This window comes from Oncorhynchus nerka, linkage group LG27, assembly GCF_034236695.1.
Source record: "Oncorhynchus nerka isolate Pitt River linkage group LG27, Oner_Uvic_2.0, whole genome shotgun sequence".
Lineage (NCBI taxonomy): Eukaryota > Metazoa > Chordata > Actinopteri > Salmoniformes > Salmonidae > Oncorhynchus > Oncorhynchus nerka.
Window position 1 is genome coordinate 108,918,512 of NC_088422.1, and position 16,122 is coordinate 108,934,633.

The window sequence follows — 16,122 nt, forward strand, 5'->3', positions numbered from 1 at the left end:
AAACTTTCCACAGCTTTGTTTGTGGGCCTCAATGGTGTGTGTTACGCTGCTCCTCTGAAAGTAAGTAATGTCTTGCTTTTTCATCTGACATTTTGACATCAGTGTTACATTAAAGTTGCTTGTCATTGCTACATGACAGTAGGTTGTCGTAAGACAAGGCTGCATGAAGTGTGAACTGCAGCTTTCTTGGATCCACAAAAAAATGTGTTTTTGGGGAATGCGGGCATCGATCCCACTACCTCACGCGTGCAAAGCATTTGAGCTAATTCCCCAGCCGTTTGGAATTTCGGCAAGAAGCAACCAAGAGGGTCCAGTCTTGTCAGGCTATGCTGTTGGTGGACTTGTTTGTTGACGTGCCAGCACTTGCAGAGGCTCAGTGCATTTCAACAATTGAGCAAAATAGCAAATGGCCGTTTAGCTCAGTTGGTTAGATTGTGGTGCTAATAACGCCAAGGTCATGGGTTCGATCCCCATACTCGCTATTATGTACATTTTGAGTGTCAAAATTATGAGTCACATGCATGTGAATTGTCAAGGGTGCCACAGAATTATGTTGAGTAAATTGCCGGAATAGCTCAGTTGAGACAGCGTTAGACTGAAGATCTGAAGGTCCTTGGTTCGATCCCGGGTTTCGGCATCTGTATTTGTCCTTTTTTTATGTTCTGGCTTCAAGGAAACTTTCCACAGCTTTGTTTGTGGGCCTCAATGGTGTGTGTTACGCTGCTCCTCTGAAAGTAAGTAATGTCTTGCTTTTTCATCTGACATTTTGACATCAGTGTTACATTAAAGTTGCTTGTCATTGCTACATGACAGTAGGTTGTCGTAAGACAAGGCTGCATGAAGTGTGAACTGCAGCTTTCTTGGATCCACAAAAAAATGTGTTTTTGGGGAATGCGGGCATCGATCCCACTACCTATAGCATGCTAAGCAAACACAATACCGATTGATCAAATTCCCAGCTGTTTGGAATTGCCACAAGGAGCAACCAAGAGTGTCCAGTCTTGTCAGGCTATGCTGTTGGTGGACTTGTTAGTTTGCGCTCCAGCACTTGCAGAGGCTCGGTGCATCTCAACAATTGTGCTCTGTAGCCAGCGGCCGGTTAGCTCAGTTGGTTAGAGTGTGTGATACGCTGCTCTCTGAAAGTAAGTAATGTCTTTCTTTTTCATCTGACATTGTGACATCAGTGTTACATGAGTGTTTCTTGTCATTGTTACATGACAGTTTCTTGTCATTGTTTACATGACAGTAGGTTGTCGAAAGACAAGGCTGCATGAAGTGTGAACTGGAGTTTGCTTGGATCCATAAAACAATGTGCTTTTGGAGAATGTGGGCATCGATCCCACTACCTCACGCGTGCAAAGCATTTGAGCTAATTCCCCAGCCGTTTGGAATTTCCGCAAGAAGCAACCAAGAGGGTCCAGTCTTGTCAGGCTATGCTGTTGGTGGACTTGTTTGTTGACGTGCCAGCACTTGCAGAGGCTCGGTGCATTTCAACAATTGAGCAAAATAGCAAATGGCCGGTTAGCTCAGTTGTTTAGAGTGTGGTGCTAATAACACCAAGGTAATGGGTTCGATCCCCAAACTGGCTATTATGTACATTTTGAGTGTCAAAATTATGAGTCACATGCATGTGCATTGTCAAGGGTGCCACAGAAGAAGTTGAGTGATTTTCCGAAATAGCTCAGTTGGGAGAGCGTTAGACTGAAGATCTAAAGGTCCCTGGTTCGATCCTGGGTTTTAGCATTTGTATTTGTTCTTTCTTTATGCTCTGGCTTCAAGGAAACTATCCACAGCTTTGTTTGTGGGCCTCAATGTTGTGTGCTACGCTGCTCCTCTGAAAGTAAGGGAAGACCCCCCTGTATTGTACAAAAATGAATGGGAAGTCATTGGCATCGGACAAACCATATACACATTGTCCAATACCACCCAATTTGGCATTGATTCATGCAAAGCATATTGCAAATGCCATATGGCAATTGCCAGTTGTAACACTTTAAAAATTCAACAGGTGGCGAATCCGCTCCACCGTGGTTTTTCATATTGGAAATGTTCCCCAAGTCAACGTCCAAAAGCAACATTTTGAAAAAATGATTTTTTTGTAAAAAACTTATCACCCCTTAAAAAAGTGCTTTCGGGACCGTTTTTCGAAATTCTTTAGATTTTTTTGTCAATTACACATGTGTAAGAACTGTATGAATATACTTTTGTCCAATTTTATTGTCATATTTTTTTTATTTTTTTTTTACATGCGCATAAGTAATATGTTTTGTCCATTTTCAATATGATTTCATAGGAAGTCAAAAGTCAAAAGTCAAAAATGTTTAAAAAAAATTAAAATCTTCACACACGCTTAAAAAGTGCTTTCTGGACCGTTTTTCGAAATTCTTTCAAATTTTGTGCCAATTACACACGTATAAGAACTGTATCAACATACTTTTTTTTTTTTTACTTGTGCATAAGGAATATGATTTGTCCATTTACAATATGATTTCATAGGAAGTCAAAAGTCAAAGTCAAAAGTCACTTTTTTGGGGGCCAAATGCCATGTGAAATTTGACATGCCCAAAAATACAAAATTGACTGGCCTGATGAACACAGGATGGCCGAGCAGTGATAGTTGTACCTTTCCATCACTCGTTGTGTTGATTTCATCATGTCCATTTGTTTATGTTTTCTCACTTTTGCAAAGTCACTGTGCATTTGCAATATGGTTCAATGGGCATGTACCATCACGATTTTGTCATGCTATAAAAATCCTGCAGGAATGCAAAATTTACTGGCCTGATGAACACAGGATGGCCGAGAAGTGATAGTTGTACCTTTCCATCACTAGTTGTGTTGATTTCATCATGTCCATTTGGTGATGTTTTTTCACTATACAATCATATTGCAAGTGCACGTGCATTTACAATATGGTTCAATTGGCATTTACCATATGAAATTTGACATCCTCAAAAATGCTAAATTGACTGGCCTGATGAACACAGGATGGCCGAGCAGTGATAGTTGTACCTTTCCATCACTCGTTGTGTTGATTTCATCATGTCCATTTGGTGATGTTTTTTCACTATACAATCATATTGCAAATGCACGTGCATTGTTGTGCAACTGGTAACCCAAAAATAAAAAATATGGTTGTTAATGCATTTACCGGGACTCCTATTGTCCATGCCCGCTATGGGAGTACCCTATTATGGCCCTCTATCTATGGGGGCCGTCCTGAATGCTTTATGGACTGTTTAAAATATTCTGATGGATACACATTGTTGTGCAACTGGTGATTGAAAATAGGCACCTGGTAACCCAAAAATAAAAATATGGTTGTAAATGCATTTACCGGTCATTCTGATATTAATGCCCGCTATGGGAACACAGGATGGCCGGGCAGTGATAGTTGTTCCTTTCCATCACTCGTTGTGTTGATTTCATCATGTCCATTTGGTGATGTTTTTTCACTATACAATCATATTGCAAGTGCACGTGCATTTGCAATATGGTTCAATTGGCATTTACCATATGAAATTTGACATGCTCAAAAATGCAAAATTGACTGGCCTGATGAACACAGGATGGCCGAGCAGTGATAGTTGTACCTTTCCATCACTCGTTGTGTTGATTTCATCATGTCCATTTGGTGATGTTTTTTCACTATACAATCATATTGCAAGTGCACGTGCATTTGCAATATGGTTCAATTGGCATTTACCATATGAAATTTGACATGCTCAAAAATGCTAAATTGACTGGCCTGATGAACACAGGATGGCCGAGCAGTGATAGTTGTACCTTTCCATCACTCGTTGTGTTGATTTCATCATGTCCATTTGTTTATGTTTTCTCACTTTTGCAAAGTCACTGTGCATTTGCAATATGGTTCAATGGGCAGGTACCATCACGAATTTGTCATGCTATAAAAACCCTGCAGGAATGTGAAATTGACTGGCCCGATGAACTCGGGATGGCTGGGCAGTGATTCTGGTTCATCTCAATAGCTCGTTAGGGTTGATTTCAGAATGTCCATTAGGTGATGTTTTTTCACTATAGAATCATATTGCAAATGCACGTGCATTGTTGTGCAACTGGTAACCCAAAAATAAAAATAAGGGGATTTCATTATGTCCATTTGTTTATGTTTTCTTACTTTTGCAAAGTCACTGTGCATTTGCAATATGGTTCAATGGGCAGGTACCATCACGAATTTGTCATGCTATAAAAATCCTGCAGGAATGTGAAATTGACTGGCCCGATGAACTCGGGATGGCTGGGCAGTGATTCTGGTTCATCTCAATGGCTCGTTAGGGTTGATTTCAGAATGTCACTTTTGGTGATGGTACCTCACTGTTTAAACATATTGCAAATGGACAAGAGTCACCAGCAAGTCACCGTCCATCAGTCAATTAGATATCATTCTGACAACAAACTGATACAAACTGACACTAAACCCACTTTTTCCAACTCGTTTAGTAGCCAACTATCACATACTTCAGAGCTGGCCCAAAATTCACAACGCCTTATGTTCAAACCATAAAAAAAAACATAAAACACGTAGTTACGTTCTAGCTGCGGGTCCATTTCTTATACATTTACATGTTACATTTAAGTCATTTAGCAGACGCTCTTATCCAGAGCGACTTACAAATTGGTGCTTTCACCTTATGACATCCAGTGGAACAGCCACTTTACAATAGTGCATCTAGGTCTTTTAAGGGGGTGAGAAGGATTACTTTATCCTATCCTAGGTATTCCTTAAAGAGGTGGGGTTTCATGTGTCTCCGGAAGGTGGTGATTGACTCCGCTGTCCTGGCGTCGTGAGGGAGTTTGTTCCACCATTGGGGGGCCAGAGCAGCGAACAGTTTTGACTGGGCTGAGCGGGAACTGTACTTCCTCAGTGGTAGGGAGGCGAGCAGGCCAGAGGTGGATGAACGCAGTGCCCTTGTTTGGGTGTAGGGCCTGATCAGAGCCTGGAGGTACTGAGGTGCCGTTCCCCTCACAGCTCCGTAGGCAAGCACCATGGTCTTGTAGCGGATGCGAGCTTCAACTGGAAGCCAGTGGAGAGAGCGGAGGAGCGGGGTGACGTGAGAGAACTTGGGAAGGTTGAACACCAGACGGGCTGCGGCGTTCTGGATGAGTTGTAGGGGTTTAATGGCACAGGCAGGGAGCCCAGCCAACAGCGAGTTGCAGTAATCCAGACGGGAGATGACAAGTGCCTGGATTAGGACCTGCGCCGCTTCCTGTGTGAGGCAGGGTCGTACTCTGCGGATGTTGTAGAGCATGAACCTACAGGAACGGGCCACCGCCTTGATGTTATTTGAGAACGACAGGGTGTTGTCCAGGATCACGCCAAGGTTCTTAGCGCTCTGGGACGAGGACACAATGGAGTTGTCAACCGTGATGGCGAGATCATGGAACGGGCAGTCCTTCCCCGGGAGGAAGAGCAGCTCCGTCTTGCCGAGGTTCAGCTTGAGGTGATGATCCGTCATCCACACTGATATGTCTGCCTTATGTTATGTGTAGGCCTAGCTGAGGCGACCCCGAATCCCAAGTTTCGGCTCGATCGGTCATTTGGTGTCCGAGCAAAACCCTAATTGGTGCTGAAAATCCACTTTTTTCCATGACTTGCTACGGGGTCCTTGAATGAGCTATCGGACAGAAACGTTGGGGTCTGACTATATGGGCCGAGACGGTCGCAATGCACCTAGTCTTGTGTCTCTGAGACATTTCTAAATGTCGCCATTTTCGTAATGGTCAAAATGAATTGAAGTCATTGCAAATGTACGAAGCTGTTTCTAGGTCCGAGAACCGTCTAGAGCCACGTAACTCACCACGCACTATCGACCTGAGGTCTAGAACAGGTTTCTAAAGTTTCGGAACTCTAGGTCTGACGGTTCTTTTTTAGCTCGAACAAAGCTAACTATTCGAGGCACTGTCTGTCTCTACAAACCCCAATACGTCCTTCCTTCCAAGTTGTGTGTCTGTGTGAGTTTTCCTTTGAAATTGTATGGGAAAAATGACTGATTTACAGTTCATGGGGGTTGCCTAATCACACATATGAAGTTTTGGAAAGATCTGACTTTTTTAACCCCTCGAAACAGCCCCTGAGACACCAATTATGGCACTTCCGGTTGGCACAGGAAGCTATAAATCAACACATATCCTCACTGGGTTATGCTGTTACAGAATCCTGAGTTTTAAGTCCTTACATTAAGAATTGACTGATTTACACAGGGTTGAATGCACTATGTCTATCAAACTGCAGGCAGGGTATGGAAAAACACTTTTAGGGTGATTTTAACCACTTCCGGTTGGTCCAGGAAGCTTAGAATCCACACAGGTAGACCTCATACTGCCCTGATGGACTGTTACTAAAGACAGGTTCATACGGCATTCATAACCCATATAGACTTCAGGTTGAATTTAGGGGTGCAGGCAATGTATTCCTATGGGGAGACAAGTCAATGCAAACTCTTTGAAGTAAACACCTTCTTTTAACTATTAAGGGTTAATGCCACACGGTCAAGGTTAGGCTTGCACGGATCGGAAGGACCTTAGGTGTTATGCAGGTGAGTGAGGACCCAAAAGCGGTTTAACAGAAACAGAGTCTTTTAATGTCCAAACAGGGAAAACATAAATCCTCAATCTTTACAGGAGAGTCCCCCTCTAGCAGTAGAGGAGAATAGCAGGGCTAGCGGCAACAGACTGCAGGTCCCTCCGGGTAGGCGCGGGCCGTAGAGGACAGAGACACCTGCTCACACGCAGCATCTAATGAAGAGGCAGATTACGACAGGACGGGACAAGGGCAAAGCAAACGAGAATCCGACAAAGAAAGAAGCAGAAACAGAGAGAGAAATAGAGACTTAATCAGAGGGAAAAGAGGGGACAGGTGTGAGAGAGTAAACGAGGTCGTTAGGAGAATGAGGAACAGCTGGGAGCAGGAAAGGACCATAGAGAGAGAGAGATAGAGGGAGAGAAAGTAACCTAATACGACCAGCAGGGGGAAACGAAGAGAAGAGAAAGAACAGGGACAAGACATAACATGACAATACATGACAGTACCCCCCCACTCACCGAGCGCCTCCTGGCGCACTCGAGGAGGAAACCTGGCGGCAACGGAGGAAATCATCGATCAGAGAACGGTCCAGCACGTCCCGAGATGGAACCCAACTCCTTTCCTCAGGACCGTACCCCTCCCAACCCACTAGGTACTGATGACCACGGCCCCGAGGACGCATGTCCATAATCTTCCGGACCCTGTAGATAGGTGCGCCCTCGACAAGGACGGGGGGGGAGACGAACGGGGGCGCGAAGAAAGGGCTTGACACAGGAGACATGGAAGACCGGGTGGACGCGACGAAGATGTCGTGGAAGAAGAAGTCGCACTGCGACAGGATTAATGACCTGAGAAATACGGAACGGACCAATGAACCGCGGGGTCAATTTGCGAGAAGCTGTCATAAGGGGAAGGTTACGAGTGGAGAGCCATACTCTCTGACCGCGACAATACCTAGGACTCTTAGTCCTACGCTTATTAGCGGCTCTCAGTCTGCGCCCTATAACGGCAAAGTGCAGACCTGACCCTCTTCCAGGTGCGCTCACAACGTTGGACAAAAGCCTGAGCGGAGGGGACGCTGGACTCGGCGAGCTGGGACGAGAACAGAGGAGGCTGGTATCCGAGGCTACTCTGAAAAGGAGATAGCCCGGTCGCAGACGAAGGAAGCGAGTTGTGAGCGTATTCTGCCCAGGGGAGCTGTTCTGCCCAAGACGCAGGGTTACGAAAGGAAAGACTGCGTAAGATGCGACCAATAGTCTGATTGGCCCGTTCTGCTTGACCGTTAGACTGGGGGTGAAAACCGGAAGAGAGACTGACGGAAGCCCCAATCAAACGGCAAAACTCCCTCCAAAATTGAGACGTGAATTGCGGACCCCTGTCCGAAACGGCGTCTGACGGAAGGCCATGAATTCTGAAAACATTCTCAATGATGATTTGTGCCGTCTCTTTAGCAGAAGGAAGCTTAGCGAGGGAATAAAATGAGCCGCCTTAGAGAACCTATCGACAACCGTTAGAATAACAGTCTTCCCCGCTGACGAAGGCAGACCGGTAATAAAGTCTAAGGCGATGTGAGACCACGGTCGAGAGGGAATGGAAAGCGGTCTGAGACAGCCGGCAGGAGGAGAGTTACCGGACTTAGTCTGCGCGCAGTCCAAACAAGCAGCCACGAAACGACGCGTGTCACGCTCCTGAGTGGGCCACCAAAAACGCTGGCGAATAGAAGCAAGCGTACCCCGAACGCCGGGGTGGCCGGCTAACTTGGCAGAGTGAGCCCACTGAAGAACGGCCAGACGAGTAGGAACGGGAACGAAAAGAAGGTTCCTAGGACAAGCGCGCGGTGACGGAGTGTGAGTGAGTGCTTGCTTTACCTGCCTCTCAATTCCCCAGACAGTCAACCCGACAACACGCCCCTCAGGGAGAATCCCCTCGGGGTCGGTGGAGGCTACTGAAGAACTGAAGAGACGGGATAAAGCATCAGGCTTGGTGTTCTTAGAGCCCGGACGATAAGAAATAACGAACTCGAAACGAGCGAAAAACAGCGCCCAACGAGCCTGACGCGCATTAAGTCGTTTGGCAGAACGGATGTACTCAAGGTTCCTATGGTCAGTCCAAACGACAAAGGAACGGTCGCCCCCTCCAACCACTGTCGCCATTCGCCTAGGGCTAAGCGGATGGCGAGCAGTTCGCGGTTTCCCACATCATAGTTACGTTCCGACGGCGACAGGCGATGAGAAAAATACGCGCAAGGGTGGACCTTGTCGTCAGAATGGGAGCGCTGGGAAAGAATGGCTCCCACGCCCACCTCTGACGCGTCAACCTCGACAATGAACTGTCTAGAGACGTCAGGTGTAACAAGGATAGGAGCGGATGTAAAACGCTTCTTGAGGAGATCAAAAGCTCCCTGGGCGGAAACGGACCACTTAAAGCACGTCTTGACAGAAGTAAGGGCTGTGAGAGGAGCTGCCACCTGACCGAAATTACGAATGAAACGACGATAGAAATTCGCGAAGCCGAAAGCGCTGCAGCTCGACACGTGACTTAGGGATGGGCCAATCGCTGACAGCTTGGACCTTAGCGGGATCCATCTTAATGCCTTCAGCGGAAATAACAGAACCGAGAAATGTGACGGAGGAGACATGAAAAGCGCACTTCTCAGCCTTCACAAAAAGACAATTCTCTAAAAGGCGCTGGAGGACACGTCGAACGTGCTGAACATGAATCTGGAGTGACGGTGAAAAAATCAGGATATCGTCAAGGTAAACGAAAACAAAGATGTTCAGCATGTCTCTCAGTACATCATTCACTAATGCCTGAAAGACAGCTGGAGCGTTAGCGAGGCCGAACGGCAGAACCCGGTATTCAAAGTGCCCTAACGGAGTGTTAAACGCCGTTTTCCACTCGTCCCCCTCCCTGATGCGTACGAGATGGTAAGCGTTACGAAGGTCCAACTTAGTGAAAAACCTGGCTCCCTGCAGGATCTCGAAGGCTGAAGACATAAGGGGAAGCGGATAACGATTCTTAACCGTTATGTCATTCAGCCCTCGATAATCCACGCAGGGGCGCAGGGTCCCGTCCTTTTCTTAACAAAAAAACCCCGCTCCGGCGGGAGAGGAGGAAGGGACTACGGTACCGGCGTCGAGAGCTACAGACAAATAATCTTCGAGAGCCTTACGTTCGGGAGCCGACAGAGAGTATAGTCTACCCCGGGGCGGAGTGGTACACGGAAGGAGATCAATACTACAATCATACGACCGGTGCGGAGGAAGGGAGGTGGCCCTGGACCGACTGAAGACCGTGCGCAGATCATGATATTCCTCCGGCACCCCTGTCAAATCACCAGGCTCCTCCTGTGAAGAAGGGGCAGAAGAAACAGGAGGGATAGCAGACATTAAACACTTCACATGACAAGAGACGTTCCAGGAGAGGATAGAATTACTAGACCAATTAATAGAAGGATTATGACACACTAGCCAGGGATGGCCCAAAACAACAGGTGTAAAAGGTGAACGAAAAATTTAAAAATAAATGGTTTCGCTATGATTACCAGAGACAGTGAGGGTTAAAGGTAGCGTTTCACGCTGAATCCTGGGGAGAGGACTACCATCCAAGGCGAACATGGCCGTGGGCTCCCCTAACTGTCTGAGAGGAATGTCATGTTCCCGAGCCCAGGCTTCGTCCATAAAACAGCCCTCCGCCCCAGAGTCTATCAAGGCACTGCAGGAAGCTGCCGAACCGGTCCAGCGTAGATGGACCGACAAGGTAGTACAGGATCTTGAAGGAGAGACCTGAGTAGTAGCGCTCACCAGTAGCCCTCCGCTTACTGATGAGCTCTGGCCTTTTACTGGACATGAAATGACAAAATGACCAGCGGAACCGCAATAGAGACAGAGGCGGTTGGTGATTCTCCGTTCCCTCTCCTTAGTCGAGATGCGAATACCCCCCAGCTGCATGGGCTCAGCACCTGAGCCAGTGGAGGAAGATGGTAGTGATGCGGAGAGGGGGGAAACGGATAACGCGAGCTCCCTTCCACGAGCTCGGTGACGAAGATCTACCCGTCGTTCTATGCGAATAGCGAGTTCAATCAAGGAATCCACGCTGGAAGGAACCTCCCGGGAGAGAATCTCATCCTTTACCTCCGCGCGGAGACCCTCCAGAAAACGAGCGAGCAACGCCGGCTCGTTCCAGTCACTGGAGGCAGCAAGAGTGCGAAACTCTATAGAGTAATCAGTTATGGATCGATTACCTTGACATAGGGAAGACAGGGCCCTGGAAGCTTCTTTCCCAAAAACTGAACGATCAAAAACCCGTATCATCTCCTCCTTAAAGTTCTGATACTGGTTAGTACACTCAGCTGTACCCCTGGAGTACGTGTTGGGCTGGAGAGAGAACACAATATCACACTGGGTGAGGAACGAGCGGCATTCAGTGGGTTCCCCAGAGTAACACGGTGGGTTATTAATTCTGGGCTCCGGAGACTCGGAAGCCCTGGAAGTAGCCGGTGGATCGAGGCGGAGATGGTGAATATGTTTCGAGAGGTCGGAGACTTGGGCGGCCAGGGTCTCAACGGCATGTCGAGCAGCAGACAATTCCTGCTCGTGTCTGCCTAGCATCGCTCCCTGGATCTCGACGGCTGAGTGGAGAGGATCCGAAGTCGCTGGGTCCATTCTTGGTCGGATTCTTCTGTTATGCAGGTGAGTGAGGACCCAAAAGCGGTTTAACAGAAACAGAGTCTTTTAATGTCCAAACAGGGAAAACATAAATCCTCAATCTTTACAGGAGAGTCCCCCTCTAGCAGTAGAGGAGAATAGCAGGGCTAGCGACAACAGACTGCAGGTCCCTCCGGGTAGGCGCGGGCCGTAGAGGACAGAGACACCTGCTCACACGCAGCATCTAATGAAGAGGCAGATTACGACAGGACGGGACAAGGGCAAAGCAAACGAGAATCCGACAAAGACAGAAGCAGAAACAGAGAGAGAAATAGAGACTTAATCAGAGGGAAAAGAGGGGACAGGTGTGAGAGAGTAAACGAGGTCGTTAGGAGAATGAGGAACAGCTGGGAGCAGGAAAGGACCATAGAGAGAGAGAGAGAGATAGAGGGAGAGAAAGTAACCTAATACGACCAGCAGGGGGAAACGAAGAGAAGAGAAAGAACAGGGACAAGACATAACATGACAATACATGACACTTAGGAACGTACCTGAGGTCAAATTGGGCTTCTCACCCTAAAGGTTCTCTCACTGTCACCCAAAAGCAAATGACGTGGCGGGGCAGGCTTAATTTTGGGCCTACTTTTCTCATGGTCGCTGCGCTCAGACCGAGCGAGCTACGGTCAAGCGGGATATCTTGTTGAACTCGGCACGGCCTAGAGATTATGTTTATACCATTGCCTGCTCTCTGTGTCTTTGAGCACCGCCCTTTTTCACTCCATCCTTGCTGTGTGTGTGTGTGAGAACTTTTCTTTGACATCTGTTGGGAGAAATGACTGATTTACAGTTCATGAGGTTTACCTAGTCACACATATGAAGTTTTGGAGAGATGTGACTTTTTTAACCCTTCAAAACAGACAGTGTGACCCAATTAAAGGCACTTCCGGTTGGCACAGGAAGCTATAAGTAAACACATGTCTTGATTGACATAGAAACTTACAGAATCCTGAGTTTTATGTCTTTAAGTTAAGAATTGACTGATCTACGATCTACACAGGGTTGAATGTAGTCATTTTCACCTTTGAAGGTTATGTACATCAAAACACCTTTTCGGTCAATTTAACCACTTCCGGTTGCTCCAGGAAGTTTAGAATCGACACAGGTAGACCTCATAGTGGTCTGATGGACTGTCATAGAAGACGGGGTTCATTAGGCATTCATAACCTACATAGGCTTCAGGTTGAATTTAGAGGTGCAGGCAATGTATTCCTATGGGGAGAGAAGTCAATGCAAACGGTTTGAAGTAAACGCCTTCTTTTAACTGTTAAGGGTTAATGCGGCAGGGTAGCCTAGTGGTTAGAGCGTTGGACTAGTAACCGGAAGGTTGTGAGTTCAAACCCCCCAGCTGACAAGGTACAAATCTGTCGTTCTGCCCCTGAACAGGCAGTTTACCCACTGTTCCCAGGCCGTCATTGAAAATAAGAATTTGTTCTTAATTGACTTGCCTGGTTAAATAAAGGTAAAAAAATAAAAATACAATTTAAAAAAGGGTTAATGCCACACGGTCAAGGTTAGGCTTGCACGGATCGGGAGGACCTCAGGAACGTACCTGAGGTCGAATTGTGCTTCTCACCCTAACGGTTCTCTCACTGTCACCCAAAAGCAAATGACATTGAGGGCCAGCCTTCCTTTTGCGCCTTCTTTTTTTCAAGGTCGCTGCACTCAGAGCGAGCTACGGTCAAGCGGGGCGTCTCGTTGAACTCTACACAGTCTGGAGACTATGGTGATGCCATTTTTTGTGTTGATTTCAGAATGCCATTTTGGTGATGGTCCCTCTCCCTTTAAACATATTGCTAATGTACAAAAGTCAACTAGCAAGTCAGTGTCCATCAGTCAATTAGATGTCATTCTGACACCAAACTGATACCAATTGACACCAAACCCACTTTTTAGGCTTTGTGTGTCTTTAAGCACCGCACTTTGTCACTCCATCCTTGCTGTGTGTGTGTTTCTGTGTGTGTGTGTGAGAGAGAGCTTTTCTTTGACATCTGTTGGGAGAAATGACTGACTTACAGTTTATGGGGGTTGCCTAATCACACATATGAAGTTTTGAAAAGATCTGACCTTTTTAACCCTTGGAAACTGCCACTGTGACACCATTTAAGGCACTTCCGGTTGGCACAGGAAGCTATAAATAAACTCATATCATGATTTGGGTATGCCTTTACAGAATCCTGAGTTTGAAGTCTTTACGTTAAGAACTGAGTTATTTACGGAGGGTTTAGTGAGTGTGTGTTATTTCAGAAAATCATAGAAAATCACAGAAATCTCGCAGAGCTCCGCAGCACACTTTAAAAAGATTCGTAAGAACACCCTGCAACTGGATCTGTAACCGTTGAAAAAAAAAAACACCTATCCGTGAACATCACCAAGGTGTCGTTGTACGATTTCTCTTAAATGACGATAGATAAATGGCTGGTTCTTTTTTTATTGACACCGGAGGCTCCTTGACTTTGACGTGAAGTGGAAAAATAATTTCTCTATTTTCATTTTGGACCTTTAATCCCAGATAAATGGCCATAACTCAAAAACCGTTGAGGCCTAGACGCCATCTTGTTCGGGGCCAACTGCCCATTATGCCGCCCCTACGCTCACCGAGTTTCGGCTTCTAAATATTTTCAGTTTTCGAGATAAGGCCCCGTCGTGAATCGTGATGTTTTTGTCCAATAGCAATGTGATTGCTTATGCCCTCTTGTGGGAATTTCCGGGACAGCGGAAAAATGACCTAAATCTTATTATTTTTGTAAAACGGAAACCGAATGTCCGACAAAGTTCATTTGATGACTTCCTGGTAGGTCCGGCCCTGCCGCTCGGCCCGACGCCGTCCGCAAATTTTACAAACGATTTCGGACGTCTAGTAAGGGACCGTACATTTGCAATATGGACTTTCTCACTAACCATACAGGTACTGCCGAAATCTTCCCTTAAGGTATGACAAGAAACTCTCATGTAACACTGATATCACAATGTCAGATGAAAAAGAAAGACATTACTTACTTTCAGAGAGCAGCGTATCACACACTCTAACCAACTGAGCTAACCGGCAGCTGCAGTTCACACTTCATGCAGCCTTGTCTTACGACAACCTACTGTCATGTAGCAATAACAAGCGAACTTTAATGTAACACTGATGTCAAAATGTCAGATGAAAAAGCAAGACATTACTTACTTTCAGAGGAGCAGCGTAGCACACACCATTGAGGCCCACAAACAAAGCTGTGGAAAGTTTCCTTGAAGCCAGAGCATAAAGAAAGAACAAATACAGATGCCGAAACCCGGGATCTAACCAGGGACTTTTAGATCTTCAGTCTAACGCTCTCCCAACTGAGCTATTCCGGCAATTCACTCAACATAATTCTGTGGCACCCTTGACAATTCACATGCATGTGACTCATAATTTTGATACTCAAAATGTACATAATAGCCAGTATGGGGATCAAACCCATGACCTTGGCGTTATTAGCACCACACTCTAACCAACTGAGCTAACCAGCCATTTGCTATTTTGCTCAATTGTTGAAATGCACCGAGCCTCTGCAAGTGCTGGCACGTCAACGAACAAGTCCACCAACAGCATAGCCTGACAAGACTGGACCCTCTTGGTTGCTTCTTGCGGAAATTCCAAACGGCTGGGGAATTAGCTCAAATGCTTTGCACGCGTGAGGTAGTGGGATCGATTCCCACATTCTCCAAAAGCACATTGTTTTATGGATCCAAGAAAACTCCAGTTCACACTTCATGCAGCCTTGTCTTACGACAACCTACTGTCATGTAGCAATGACAAGCAACTTTAATGTAACACTGATGTCAAAATGTCAGATGAAAAAGCAAGACATTACTTACTTTCAGAGGAGCAGCGTAGCACACACCATTGAGGCCCACAAATAAAAGCTGTGGAAAGTTTCCTTGAAGCCAGAGCATAAAGAAAGAACAAATACAGATGCCGAAACCCAGGATCGAAGCAGGGACCTTTAGATCTTCAGTCTAACGCTCTCCCAACTGAGCTATTCCGGCAATTCACTCAACATAATTCTGTGGCACCCTTGACAATTCACATGCATGTGACTCATAATTTTGACACTCAAAATGTACATAATAGGTAGTATGGGGATCGAACCCATGACCTTGGCATTATTAGCACCACACTCTAACGAACTGAGCTAACCGTCCATTTGCTATTTTGCTCAATGTTTGATATGCACCGAGCCTCTGCAAGTGCTGGCACGTCAACAAACAAGTCCACCAACAGCATAGCCTGACAAGACTGGACCCTCTTGGTTGCTTCTTGCGGAAATTCCAAACGGCTGGGGAATTAGCTCAAATGCTTTGCACGCGTGAGGTAGTGGGATCGATGCCCACATTCTCCAAAAGCACATTGTTTTATGGATCCAAGAAAACTCCAGTTCACACTTCATACAGCCTTTTTAAAAAAAAAATTTTTAACTTCCGGCGCCGACTGAGATGGCCGCCTCGCTTCGCGTTCCTAGGAAACTATGCAGTTTTTTGTTTTTTTACGTGTTATTTCTTACATTAGTACCCCAGGTTATCTTAGGTTTCATTACATACAGTCGAGAAGAACTACTGAATATAAGATCAGCGCCAACTCACCATCAGTACGACCAAGAATATGTTTTCCGCGACGCGGATCCGGTGTTCTGCCTTACAAACAAGACAACGGAATGGATCGCATGCAGCGACCCAAGGAAACGACTCCGAAAAAGAGGGAAACGAGGCGGTGTTCTGGTCAGACTCCGAAAAAGGGCACATCGCGCACCACTCCCCAGCATTCTTCTTGCCAATGTCCAGTCTCTTGACAACAAGGTTGACGAAATCCGAGCAAGGGTAGCATTCCAGAGGGACATCAGAGAC

At 46.3% G+C, this 16,122-nt stretch overlaps 5 non-coding genes across 5 annotated transcripts; 2 read left to right on the forward strand and 3 right to left on the reverse strand.

The window, feature by feature from the left end:
* Nucleotides 1–564: 564 nt before the first annotated feature.
* trnaf-gaa (transfer RNA phenylalanine (anticodon GAA)) lies at nucleotides 565–637 on the forward strand. Its single transcript has one exon. It is a non-coding gene; the product is annotated as a tRNA-Phe (tRNA).
* Nucleotides 638–1,670: 1,033 nt separating this feature from the next.
* On the forward strand, nucleotides 1,671–1,743 carry trnaf-gaa (transfer RNA phenylalanine (anticodon GAA)). The gene has a single exon. It is a non-coding gene; the product is annotated as a tRNA-Phe (tRNA).
* A 12,776-nt stretch (nucleotides 1,744–14,519) lies between these two features.
* Nucleotides 14,520–14,592, reverse strand: trnaf-gaa (transfer RNA phenylalanine (anticodon GAA)). Its single transcript has one exon. It is a non-coding gene; the product is annotated as a tRNA-Phe (tRNA).
* An 82-nt stretch (nucleotides 14,593–14,674) lies between these two features.
* On the reverse strand, nucleotides 14,675–14,748 carry trnai-aau (transfer RNA isoleucine (anticodon AAU)). Its single transcript has one exon. It is a non-coding gene; the product is annotated as a tRNA-Ile (tRNA).
* A 446-nt stretch (nucleotides 14,749–15,194) lies between these two features.
* trnaf-gaa (transfer RNA phenylalanine (anticodon GAA)) lies at nucleotides 15,195–15,267 on the reverse strand. Its single transcript has one exon. It is a non-coding gene; the product is annotated as a tRNA-Phe (tRNA).
* Between the last annotated feature and the right edge of the window lie 855 nt (nucleotides 15,268–16,122).